Source organism: Micropterus dolomieu, linkage group LG08 (assembly GCF_021292245.1).
Source record: "Micropterus dolomieu isolate WLL.071019.BEF.003 ecotype Adirondacks linkage group LG08, ASM2129224v1, whole genome shotgun sequence".
Lineage (NCBI taxonomy): Eukaryota > Metazoa > Chordata > Actinopteri > Centrarchiformes > Centrarchidae > Micropterus > Micropterus dolomieu.
In genome coordinates, this window is record NC_060157.1 from 17,237,517 (window position 1) to 17,251,299 (window position 13,783).

The 13,783-nt window shown below is 41.3% G+C and overlaps 1 long non-coding RNA gene across 1 annotated transcript in view; it reads right to left on the reverse strand.

The window, feature by feature from the left end:
* Positions 1-11,830, reverse strand: part of LOC123975287 — a 91,672-nt gene extending 79,842 nt beyond the window's left edge. The window contains exon 1 of the long non-coding RNA XR_006826022.1: positions 11,762-11,830. This is a non-coding gene — a long non-coding RNA (uncharacterized LOC123975287). The remainder of the gene's footprint in view (positions 1-11,761) is intronic.
* Between the last annotated feature and the right edge of the window lie 1,953 nt (positions 11,831-13,783).

The window sequence follows — 13,783 nt, forward strand, 5'->3', positions numbered from 1 at the left end:
GTCACGGCAGAGCGATCTGGGACCTGCTTTGACATTTTCAGCTTGATTCATTAAGATATGGTTGGCAGCCCTGGTGACATGCACACTTAAACAAGCCTATACAGCCTGGCACCGTGGTTTAGATTTTATGAACTAATTCGCAAAGGCCGGAAGTGTACACACACTCATCTGGTCCATGATGCCGAGCTTAACCGTAACCTACAGGCCATAACTAAATCTCTTCCTTTTTCAATCACTCCTCAAAGCAGGTTACTTATGTTGAGACCCTGTTTTTGAGATGCTCAGACAATATTTCATAATCTGAAATGAAAAAATAAATCCTTCAGCATATGAATGTGATTTAGACAAGTGTGTGGCTTCCTGTGTTGGTAATATTCATGGAGAAGATGCCTTGGTGCTAAATCCAAATTTGTCCCAAGGGCTCCTCTTTCTAAGCCCTGCGAGGTTGGTGGGTTCTTGAGGACAACTCCTAATGCTGGTCTGTTTACAATAGTATTATGAGTCTGTATTCAGGCCAGTATCGGTGTGTGATTAACAGGGCAGGCTGTCAAGCTGATGACTTGATAAAGGAACACTGTACTACTCTTTTTAATCAATTTACATTTACCTTTATTAATTTAACTTACAATTGCTATATATGTCAGAGGTTGCACGCCTCCGGAGCAACTAGGGGTTAAGTGTCTTTCTCAGGGACACATTGGTGGATGTGTCACAGAGGGAACTGAACCTGGGTCTCTCACACCAAAGGCATGTGTCTTTCCATGTCTTTCTTTTCTTATCCAATGCGCCATCACCACCCTGTCCACCATCCAACCGTGTCTCTTAGAAATTACTTTCATAACTAATTTGTAACCACCAATATGTTTTGAAGAAAACATATCCGGATTATGTTTTCTTTTAACATAATGAGGAAATGTTGTTAATCAACGTATCTGGCAAGTCGCGAAGCTAGTGATACTGAACTTATCAGCGAAATGTTCAACAATGTATTTCATTTGTGTATTTCATCCGCCAAAACATCGGAGCTTGCAATACAATTTCCGCTCAGAGTGACTACCGCACTATTTAACTTTTTTATTGTTTTTGTTTAGGCACTTTGGTTAAGGTGAGGGAAAGGTCCTGGTTTGGGTAAAATACAGACATAATCTGCAGTGACTTGAAGCACAATGTGTTTATTAATATTTAACCAAAACCACAATCTTTCCCTAATGTTGACCAAAGTGCTTTAGCTGCCAAAATCCAACCATTGACAGGACTCAGGATGCGAACACCAGTCTCTGGTGTCCAAGTCCGCCATTTTGTACACCCCCACCATCCCCAACCATCTCTCTGTGACTCCGGTGCAGTAGATAAATGTAGAGCTTCATTCACTCAAAACAGCATTGCCTGTGAACATAATCCATTCAGCGACTACTTTTGGAATCACAACTCAGTTTCAACAAAAACGGAACATTAGAACCTTCATGAAGGTAGGATTTATTGCAGGACTGTTATATTAGACTGCTTTAGTTTTAGCCAGGTGTACTTAAAAAACTGGTAACAAACTTTCAAGGAGCCTGGGTTGTTTCAATCATAACATGGTCACAAAGAAATAAATCACATTACATAAACACACTTACACCTAGTGTCCAGGCACTCCAAGAACTGTGGGCTGCAGTTATTGATTGTGAAATAGTGCATTCACACTAGCCACAAGAAAGCATTCAAATATCTCTGGGTAGACACTAGTATATTCATCACATATAGTCTTCATTCAGTATTTCCTGAAGCTTTCTCAATTTGGGTGCATTATGTGCAACTCAATATGTTATTTGCATGTATCATTCTAATGTGACGACATAAGGACTCGTAGAGCCTCACTGCCCACTGTGCCACACACATGCAGTCTTTTTGTGTGGTGCTCAACAGAACTTTGAATGCAAACGTGATTGTGGAGACAAGAGTCATAAATCTATGTCCCCTGGGTCCACATCAAAGAGATATATAACCACAGGCCATTACATTATGTGTGTTACTGTGTGTATATCTGTGTGCGTCGGCGTGTTTGTGTTTTTGCACTTGTATAGTATAAGCAAGAAAATATGTTTGTGCGTTTGCGTGTGTGTGTGTGTGTAACTGACTGGAAAATATACAGCTCAGTTTTATCTCTGTATGCTCTCACTTATCCAGACAGCTGCATAATAACAATGAAGGAAAGTTCTCACTGACTGAGTGGGTCTCATCTCTATTCTAGCCGCAGGAGGGTGCCCAGATTCTCCAATGATTGTTAGAAAGACAAGCCATGATGATTATATAAATTATAGTGTGTGTGTAGGAGAAGAATGGACACCTTCAGGTGGAAAAAAAGGAGTGAGAAACGTGGAGACAACATGTGTTCATGGATGCATAAATATGCAGAATTAAACTCATCTTCTAGTCAGGTAAAAAGATGTTTACCATCGCCCTGCAGACTAATGCATCCCCTCCATTCCCATTCATTCCATTTCACTTGCTTGGCTAATTGACTAACAGGATGGACATGATGTAGGCAAATGTCACCTCGGTGCAGCTTCCAATCCCATCAAATGAAGGAAGTAATTAAGCAATGCTCTCTTCACCATTAGCCAATTACCTCTCTGGTCGTTTTTCATCGGGGCGTTACCGTCCAGCAGTACAGAGTCCATAAGGGTGAGTGCCATCAGCAACATGCACATGGCTCTGAGATACAAAGTGGTTTCAACACTAATAAAAGCTTTCAGCTTTATATAAGGCAGCATGCATGATGCATGTGTGGGGCTCATCTGACAAGGACTGTGTCAAACAGATGTACAGAGCTTATTTAGTCACTTACAGTTAATAACTAAGGAGAGACACTATTGCAAAGCAGAGCCAGTTCAACACCACAGGCAACAAATGACTATAGAGTTTCAGGACCATGGATAGAGCTCGAGTCGAATTTTGTTTGCATGCTGAGAATACACTTTTCAATACATTTAGATTTATTCATTTAACTTACAATTACTATACATGTCAGAGGTCGCACGCCTCTGGACCAACTAGGGGTTAAGTGTCTTGCTCACAGTGTGTCACAGTGGGAATTGTTGACTCAGTGGGAATTGGGTGCAGTCGACTTTCATGAGTCGAATTTTGCATGCCTGCATGCACCTACAATTTCTGCTTTTAAACGCTCTAATATTATTTGTGGGGTTCATCAATAGTGATAAATGATCAGTATATCTTTTATGAACGTTAAGAATCGTTAATATTTTATTACACTTAGTAAAAGTTCCTTTTCTTGAGATTTAGCGAAAACATATGGTGATAACCGTTTAAACAATGCGAACAAAACAGTAAAGTGTCTGAAAAGGACCTTAAGATGTGGATGCATAATTCGGCAGAACAGATGTTGTAGGCTACCTGCTGAGATTTGCATCCACCTCCTTTCTCAGCATAAATGAGCGTTACTTCCCGTGAGGTGCCTGCAATTCTCGGCAGGCATTCAGAATTCGGCACAACACCTGCGCTGTAAAACGTCATCACAAACGTCACATTAAGACCTCGTGGAAGCAAGGCGGCTCTGGCTGCACAAAGTTGGAACCACCTTTTGACTGACTATTGTTCTAAGCTCACAGTAAGCTCACGCAGTCTACCGGAGTAGATTGAGTCTGACTTGATGCCGCTGTTTTAAGACTATCAAGTTGGTGAAAGTCAGCCAAAGTCATCTCAAATGTATCTATTGACTACCAGCTATGTACAGCGTGCTAACTTGGACAGCTGTTTTGTAAAGTTAACATAGCTCGATTCGTGCAGTGGTGTTTATGATACCAACTATTCAATTGACATAGGGGTCCGTTGTCTGTGTTTGCTAGAGAGAGGGAGCGACCGAGTGAGAGGAAGGTGCGGCGCGAATATGAGCTGCGTAGCGCTGCAATCAAAAACGATTTTAAAATGGGTCTTCAAATTTACTTGGGCGGCTGTTAATCTACTTGGGCGGCCCGCCCAAGTAAAGCCTATGTGTGGGAAACACTGGGACAGTATGAAAAAGGTGGATTTTCAACTCATTTATGTCATGTAAAATTATATTTTAACAAACTCTCCTACAATTTTTATTTTCCATTTGAAATTTTAATAATTTAATGTATTGAATTCATGATTTATTGTGTCATATTTTGATTGTGGTTGCCTCCTGTACATATTATCCTATACGGTAAATATTCACTAATGGCAAATTGGTATGATATTTTGGTGTAGATTAGATTACCATAAATACTGAACAAGATGGCTCATTGGATTCAAAGTGTTGCCCCCTTTAGGAGTGATTTGCACCAATCATGTTTCCCTCAGAACTCTTATAAAAACCAAAAACATGACTACACTTCAGAGTCCTAGAGTCTAGAGAGCCCTTCAGAGTCTCCAGAGTGCTGTCACAGCCTTCCGCCATGATTTCATTGACCCAAAACAAACCCACAATGCACCTGCACACTTGTGTCTGGCCGACTGTTTGGGCTAACTTTGGTTGATGCTGGACAGTTTCAAAGAGCTGTTATCGAACACAGTTTTAATGAAAATTAAAATTTGATAGTAATACTAATCATCTGAAATTCTACTGTGGTTTATCATTAAATCGATAACCTTTTCATCCCTAACCGGTCCCACATACAGTATAGTGTCTCACCCATAAGGACGAGCTTCATTTCAGAAGGGTTGAGGGGGACAAAACAGCATACAAAACTGTGAGAAAATATAGCTGTAACATTTGCATTTTGGAACATAAAACAGCAACTTAACAGACTACTCAGTCCAGCACCAGGCATGATGGGAAATGTGATCCATCACTACAATATTTTAACATACATTACAAACGGGAGCGGGGAGCAGCACACTCTGCTATGCCTAGGTTGCAACCTCACATTCACACCAGATGTGCTTTTCTCCGCACCGGTCAACAAGTGATTCTGCTCCTCCCCCTCCTCCTTTTCTAATCACACATAGAGCTGATCTTTATAAAAAACAATTGTGAATTTATAACGCAAAGCTTTGTATGTCTTCCTGGATTAGCAGGCATCGCTTCTTCTGCAGCAATGACCAAAAGAAAAGGACCATCACCTTGGGTGATGATCTGCAGGGAACGGCTTCTTTCCTGCCTGTGTGTGTCTACTCCTCTCTGTCACTCTGTTTAGACACAACAAATATGTGGAATAAGTACATCATTTATGACAGAAGTGATTTCTAATAGTAGATTTTGATATTTCATCGTGTGGGATTTGAAACTCCAGAAGACCAGCGGTGAGAGGGACAGAGAAATCAAAAAGGTTGGAAATCATGGGACACATATTTCATCATTTACCAGATTTGGATCATTTCATATATAATCATATATCATTTACACAGTTTATAATAGATTATCAGTGTGTATCAGTGTTTTCTTGTCAGATTTGTTTGCAGTGCACAGAAGAAAAATAACAGACGCCGAAACTATCGGTAGATTGTCAGCAGGCTACGCCCATGGTCTAAGCAGTGCAAACAGAAGCATTAGTGTTGACAAAAACTAATAAATAGAATGAATAGTAGACCAATGGGATAATAATAGTTAGAACAATGATATCTACAAAATAAAAACAACAATGTAAAAAGCTAAATGTAAAGCAGCAATGCCACAGATATATCAGTAAGTAACTATGATAGACAGTTTGAACAGAACCTAATAAACAGTAGTATGTACAGTATGGTGTGTCTGGTACAGCTGGACAAAATAAAACTGAATTAAACTTTAAGGAAGATTTATGGAAAATGCATTTATCATTTTTATCCCTCACGTATTACTGACAACAATAAGTGAACATCTATCCTTGAGTTCTATGTTCTCCCATTTTTCTTACTGAGAATTGATGGAATTCTAGCTCAGTAATCATTTGCTTCCATCTTCATCTAGCCAAACTGAAGTGAGTGAAAGTGTCAGTCAGAGGAGTTCTTCAATAACGCTGTGGAAGTCGAGAGCAGCATCTAATCATCCTGATCTAATTTCAATGTGTTTGCCATCTCCATCTCTATCTTTAACCAGACCTCCCAGCCAGACACGCACGGTCTGAAAAGGAAACTGAGCAGGGAACATAGAAATCAAGGCCCTCCCATTTGCTCCCGAAATGTGTCCTTGGCAGGGGGAGGGGGTTATTTTCATAATCTGAGCCTTTTTCATTACCCTGCAAGCTCTGCCCTTTGGATCACATAATCAGATAGATGATGGAAGGAGAATAAGATTCAAGAATCAGCCTGCTGACAGACACACACACACACAAACGCTGATGCATGCACAAATGTATGCACAAGGACACGTGCACATACTTATCAAAAGTCCCTCCAAGTTAAACACGTGTATATGCAATCAAAGAGGGATGGACTTGTAATTCAACTACACATGCCTATGGAATACACACACACACACACACACACACACACACACACGCATCCTGACAGGGAGATGTGATAAAAGAATAGAGACAGATGAAGAAGTTATCTCTGCCCATATAAGGACAGAAATGTCTAGTTTAATAATGAATCCTGCAGAATGGGGACTGCTGAGAGGGATGCTTGGCAGTAATTACTGGAGTATGGACACAAATACACATTCACAAAGATACACACACAAGAAACAACCCTGTCTCACACACACGCGCGCGTATGTGACCAAGCATTATTAGGCAGGCTTCCTGTTCAATAAAAAACAGCAGGAAAAAAGAACTGAGAACTGTCTTTGAAGGAGACAGCTAATATATGGCTCACAGTAGCTATGCAAGAGCTAGGTTTGATGGCGAAGGTTACAGGTAGCTGCGCTTTCTGTCAACCCATATTTTCAAAAATGGTAAAAAAAAAAAAAAAAAGAAGAAGAAGTCTGAAGGGAAAGAGCAGACAGAGAGAGGCGAAGAGTGGAAAGAGGAGAGCTCTTTTCAGGTCAGTTCTTGGTTGCCATCAGTTTCCTGCATTAATTAGACAGGATTGTGTGTGTGTGTGTGAGTGTGTGAGTGTGTGTGTGAGTGAGAGAGAGAGAGCGAGAGAGACAAAAGGCCGAGAGAGGGGCAGATAAAGAGAGAGTGTGTCATTGCATGTGTGGATATGTGTGCAAGTGTGTATGTGAGCATGCTTAAGTGTGCAGTTAATTGGACAAGGAAGCAGTGCATGTAGAGGGCAGAAAGAGGCCCTCTCCTCCTTGCAAATCCCCTCTCTGCCAGAGTATTGTCATAAATCCAGATAAGGGTTTACTTGACAACAGCAATTGACCTTTTCCTTCATTTAGTCCATCCTATATAACAGCTGAATACTGAGAGGAGAGTCAGCCAGATAGAAAGACAGAGTGAAAGAAGTAGCTGTTATGTTGGATGGATCGATGGATAAAAAGCATGCAAAAGCACACGAAAAATTTGACTATTTCCTTCCCCTGGGAGGTTTCCCTAAATATACTGTGTCATATAACTGCAATCACATGATCAGCACTCAGCCAATCATATACATCCTGCTACTGGTTTTAACTCTAATGGTGCTGTTATTTCAAAATGATATGTCATTCAAGATAACGTTGTCTAAGATTAACAAACCACTCCTCTAACTGCGTTTAAAAAATCTAATGAAATAGATGAGAATTAGCAGGATCCTTTTAGCTAATTTCAGCCACATTTGAAGAACAGGGCCCTGGTGTTCGCCAAATGGATAGCGTCTCCAAGCAACCAGCCAGAAACACAACTCCAGAGTTAACATTGTTTTTTAACTACAAATTCACACAACATTCCTCCAAAAAACGGAGTTTCTCAGATACTGTAAGAAAATGTCACTAAAAATGGAAAGAAAAGTAGAAAGCAATTGGTACCCATGCTACTGTCGTAAAATTACAATGTGCACCGATTACATGTGTTTTCATTTCCCTCCTCTAAACATTGAGTGAGTGCTACGTTACAGAATGTCGAATAGACGATACGACAGAAACAAAATATGACTTTTGGTTTGGCTTTTGGTTTAAACATTTTGAGAAAATCTTTTGTAAACTTAGGCAAGCAAATCCACTTTGTTTTGTTGGTGGACCATAATCTTGTCCAGGAATGGGGAGCAGGTGTGAATGTGTGCAGACAGAGACTGAGGCCCCATTCACACTACTGCGTTTTTGTTTTAAATGGGGACCTTTTTCTGCATTTGCACCTCCCGTCCGGACGGAAAAAAACAAAGACCTAAAACAGGGAAGTTTGAAAACGCTGCTGACCCCCTTTTTCGTTTTGAAACTTCGGAGAGCGTTTTAGTGAAGAAGGAAAAAAACGATGACACAGATGCTCACATTTGGCTCTCTGATTGGGTCTCATAAGTCATGCAAAGTAGAAACAGGATGCTGCTGACAGACTTTTTCACAAAAAATATTATAAAATATTTTGTACTGTGCAAATAACACTTATAGCCTACACTTGTACTGTGTATATCGCTGTATTTACTTTACGACGACTCCCAGTCTGTTTTCCAATTCCACAGCCGCTTTTAACTCCTGTGTTACATTCAGTAACAGTCCCAGTTCGTTATTGGTCCATGCAAAATAAAATCTGGTGTGTTTCTTCGTCTGTAGGATTTATTCTTTCAGCAAATCTTCTGTAACTACAGAATAGACCGTCTGCTTTATGTTTACACTGGCACGCGCACAGCAAAAACGCTGGTGTGGAAGGAGATCGTATTCGTTTTAATTCTCCGTTTTTAAACTAATACAGAGTAGTGTGGATGGGGCCTGAGAGGAAGTATTGATCTAGTCACAGAGATAGAGTTGTGTTTACCTTCCAAAGATATGCATATACACTGCAGATGTACTGAGACGAAGGACCATATACCCTCCCCACTCTTCTTTCATCTCCCAGTGTGTGTGTGTGTGTGTGTGTGTGTGTGTGTGTGTGTGAATGTGAGAGAGAGAGAGAGAGAGAGGGAGAGAGAGAGGGAGAGAGAGAAGCTGGCAGGGAGCATCTGGCACTGGTTTCTCGCCCAGCTTCAAATTAATCTGATTTTATGGCACCTCATTACACTGCCCATCATTGATAATCAAAACCAGTGTGATGGGTTACACATATACGCGTACGTGCACACGTATGAACGCATGCATATGTGGTAGGAAAGGTGTTCGGAGATGGGTCACCAAATGAGAAAACAGAAGCAGAGTTTGAAGAAAATGAACCACCTGTATTTCCTCAATATTTGCAACATCATTAATCTAAGTCATTTACGCCTGTCTGCTTCTCATAGAAAGTGCGTGTGTGTGCGCGCGCGTGTGTGTGTGTGTGTGCCTGTGTCCAGTTCCAGACACCGCTGCCATTACTGAGTCCCATCAGTACTTGAATGCCTCCCAATATTCCATCCAGATTCTGCATAGTAATAATATTCAAAACATGCATTATTCCATCTATCTGCTCTCCCCAAGGATCATCTCTCTCTCCTGCCAACACAAACACACACATACACACCCCACACACACACCAGACTCACACTTACATCTACCTCATAGCAGTAAATAGGGTAGTATTGAGACATTAGTTAGATTTATCGGGGGCACCTGGCCACCGCACCACCATGCGAAATGTTATAGGGCCCATAGGCTGATGATACCACTGTCTCCCTATTGGTGATACAGTCCTGGACACACACACACACACACACACACACACACACACACACACACAAATAGGACCATTAGCCCTTGCTGCATCACCTCACTAAGCAAAGAGCGGAAACGAATGGCAGACCATTAGAGTTTCATTACGGGGAGTTGGCTCGAGTAGAAGGTGGAATAGAGTGAAAAGGGAAGGGAGGGAGAGAGAGTGAGAGACAGACAGAAAGGGAGAGAAACCTGATGAGGAGAGGGGAAGTGTTTGTGTTTGTGAAACAAAAGAGAAAACAGAGTGAGAAAGAGGGAAAGTGAGAGGATGGAGAGCTATTTAGCATGGCATGGGGTCTGTGGATATGAGAGCTGTTGTCCATGACCTCCTTTCCTTATTTGCAGAGCAACAGTCAATTCAATTGCCTATGGCTGTTTTAATATGTCCCACCTGTTTACACACACACACACACACGCAAAGACATATCTCCAAACAAGCTGTCTTACTCTCTTCTTTAGTCCATCTGTCTCTCTCTCGTGCACGCACACACACACACACACACACACAGAAATGTACACCGACAAACAAATGCATATGTATCCCTACCACACACACTGGGAAGCACACACAAACACACGTACACCTCCAAGGTTAATAGTAGCTGTCATGGGCAGGGTGAGCAGTAATGGAACACACAAATGCTCCGGGGGGAAAGCAGTTTGTGGATAGACAGAATGTGGGAATGATGAGGAGAAGGACTAGGAGGAGGAAGAGAGGATGAAGGTGGGGGAGAGAAGGGGAGGTGTAAAAGTATGGAGGGATGAGGTGGAGGGGCAAACTATTCCTGTGAATCAATTACCCCCCAATTCAAATGAGGAGATTATTTATCTCTGCATTAGCACTAAATAATTCACACTCTCCCTGTGTTCGTGTGTGTTCATGTGCTTCTGGACCGTTGATTGCAGTGGGAGGAGGGGATAGACCTGCACAGTGAGAAGTGTGTCGGCAAATTGAACAACAAGCTATTTACATCTTTCATCAGCCATGCTTGTTCCTCATTAGTTAACACTTTTAAATCAATATGCCACCCCCTCTCTCACTCCTCCTGCAGTGCTCACCATTTTGTCTCGCACCTCTATTATTGAGCGCCGTCACTGTCAGTGGGGACGTCTGTATTTAGGCACAAAACAAGACAGGATCAGAACATCACGGAAGACCAATGAAAGCATAGTCGTCTCAGGCTGCCTGAACCAATGACAATGCAATGCGTATGAAAACAGTCACTGGTGTGGATCTTGATTAGGTCCCATTCCTTACTACTACGCAAGTATGCAACAGTTGCACCTTTGCTTGTCTTTTGTAGAAAAGTGTTAAAAGTAAGAAGGCACAATTATTTGTAGGTTGTCAAGCCTTTCCAGAAAGAAGTTGTTGCACCACCACAAAGAATTACAGAAAGAATGGTTGTAAGACATGGAGATAAAATGGGACTTTATTGTTGGACTACTTACTGTGGAGAATATACCTCCTATTCCCGGCCCCATCAAGCCTCTGTGTCTGACCTAAATATAGTCTTTCTGTCTCTGTATCCTCATTTACACCCATCTGACTATGTGTTGCCACTGCCAGTCTCACCTTTCTCTCCATGAATTCTACCACTGAAAGCCCAAGCTCACTGTTATATAAACTGCTGTTTATTTACTGCTGTTAACTGTTGACTTTTAAATCACTGTGTTTCTGAGGTTAAAAATTACATTTAGGTGAATGGTAAGTTTCTCAGTTTACACAGCTTCTACTGTTCCTTCAATCTCATCGTGAGTGTCTCTTAAATCCTAGTGTTTCCGTTCCTCTTGGCTGGTCTATTACCTACTCACCTGTGGCTCACCTGCTCACTGGAGAATCATCCAACAATCAAAGACCTGCAGTGTATAACCCTGGCTTGTCACACTCCACAATGTCCATTCACTTCAGTGAAAAAAAAAAATCTCAATCTGTGTTTAAACTCTTGTTGTCTGACATTTTGCCATACTGTGTTTTTGCTTGTGCCTCAGGTTTTTGGTGAGAGGTCTCTGCAGCCTGCCCAGCTCACAGTGCCTGGATGCCTGCCCTTAAGATTTCCAGAAAGATATCACCATTGCACATTCTTTTGAAACTTAATAAATCCACTGTGATTTTACCTTTTACCACTGCCTCCGTGTCCTGCTCCTGGGTCCTCCTGAATACACACTGTAACAGTAAGCGTGGTTATGCTGTAAAGAAAAAGAGAGACACAAAAAAGAAAACCATGGTAATAAAATGGTTAGGAAGTGAATGACAAATGTATACAACAGGCTGTTAAGAAGTAATGTGCGAGACAGCGGATGGCTGTGCATATGTTCCAGTTGCATATAGGCAAGAATGGTTATAATTATAGCTTTGTCTTTCTAAAGATAGATGTACTGTATAAGGGAGGATGAGGCAACAGCTGTCTAGAGGCTACAAAGAACTGAGATTTGTGTGTTTACATTACATTACATTTATTCATTTAGCTGACGCTATAATCCAAAGCGACTTACAATTGCTATACACACCTCTGGAGCAACTAGGGTTAAGTGTCTTGCTCAGGGACACAATGGGTGTCACTGTGGGTCACAGTGGGGGAATGAACCCAAAGGCATAGTTTATCCATTGCGCCATCACCACACCTGGTGTAAGATCAAATACTGTATGTGCAGTATAGTTAGTAGAATATTTCACATGCCCACAATTTAAATTCATAAATGAAAGGTACATCTCAAAAACTTAAACTAAATCACACACCTCCATACATTGCCACCGTTTAGAGTCTGTCAGTGATTATTGGTCATTTGAAAGCGCAGTTGGCGGCAATGAAAGCTCCCCTGCCGCTCTCACTACCTACATAGCTCAAAGGTAGGCTACTCCACTTTGTCAAAGGGAGTACCCCTCTTTGTCTGTATGGAAAGTCTGTTAGTTAGCTAAACTGCATAATCAGAGCAGTTATGATTTGATTTGTCTAAATCCCTTCTCGGACATGCTAAATATCATTTGAAAAAAAACATAGGGTAAACACTGTTTAATTAAGGTTAACATTAGTTTTTAATTATAGTTTCAGTTTAGGGTTAAGATTTAAGGAATCAGTCTTGTCAGCGCGTACATGTGCATAAACCTGTATGTGTTTATGTCAACGTCTGTTTTTCAGGCACTGTCCCTGTAAACATTCCTATGCAGCCTACATCTAGGGCTGCAACAACCACATGCTGCTCTCCTCATCCTTTGAACAACTACAAACATTCACCCAATGCCCATTTAACTAAGGATGACTAGAATTTTCACAAGCCTGCAAAGGGTGTACAACAAAAGGGTTATAGGGGTAAAATAATGAATATGATGATGACATACTTGATAAAATATCCTTTTCAACAAAAAAGAGGTTAGGGGACACAGAGAGCGAAAGAGAAAGGGAGAGAGAGATCAAAACGGAGATATTGCGGAAGCAGTGGATAGAGGGTAGCTGAAACAAGAGGTACTGTCTTCCAGGCATCACAGGTAAATATTTCACTATATCCTGAACATCAAACACTGTGCCTTTGATATGCAAAATCAAAAGCATGCCTCTCAACCCAAATAAAAAAGCAAAGCACAGATTGGAACAAGCAACACCGCAGTCAGGGTTTTTCCTGGCTCAAAATGAGGTGGTACCATCATGATCACGTGCACCCATGCGCACGTGTACCATGCCTTCAACTTGTTCAAGCAAACACTTTTTACAAGCAGCCTATTTTAAGAGTTCAAATAATTATATTGATTGATTGATCTTGCCGTGTAATTGATGTGTATTCCTGTAAACAAAATGTCCATCTGTAGTCTTCTGTATCTTCAAATGTTACGGTGGAAGCAAGTAAAAAAGGAAAAATCATTTATACGCTTTGGGTGGTGTGGTGTATAACATATGTGCATTTGACCATTACAGTTTAAAATAATACCCAGAGCTGGAGAGAGGCACAGTGAACCCTTAAGGGGAAGTAATGATTGATGGGTGTGCAAAGAGTGAACCCTCCTATGGAATTTGACCTCTGACCCAGTGGTAGGGGGAGTAGAGATTAGTGTGTATGAAGGGACTGTGCCCTTATATGGTCTTTAGCAGATACCTAAACATGTCCTATATAAGCTGTGTTCAATGTACAGAGAGACAGAGTGGT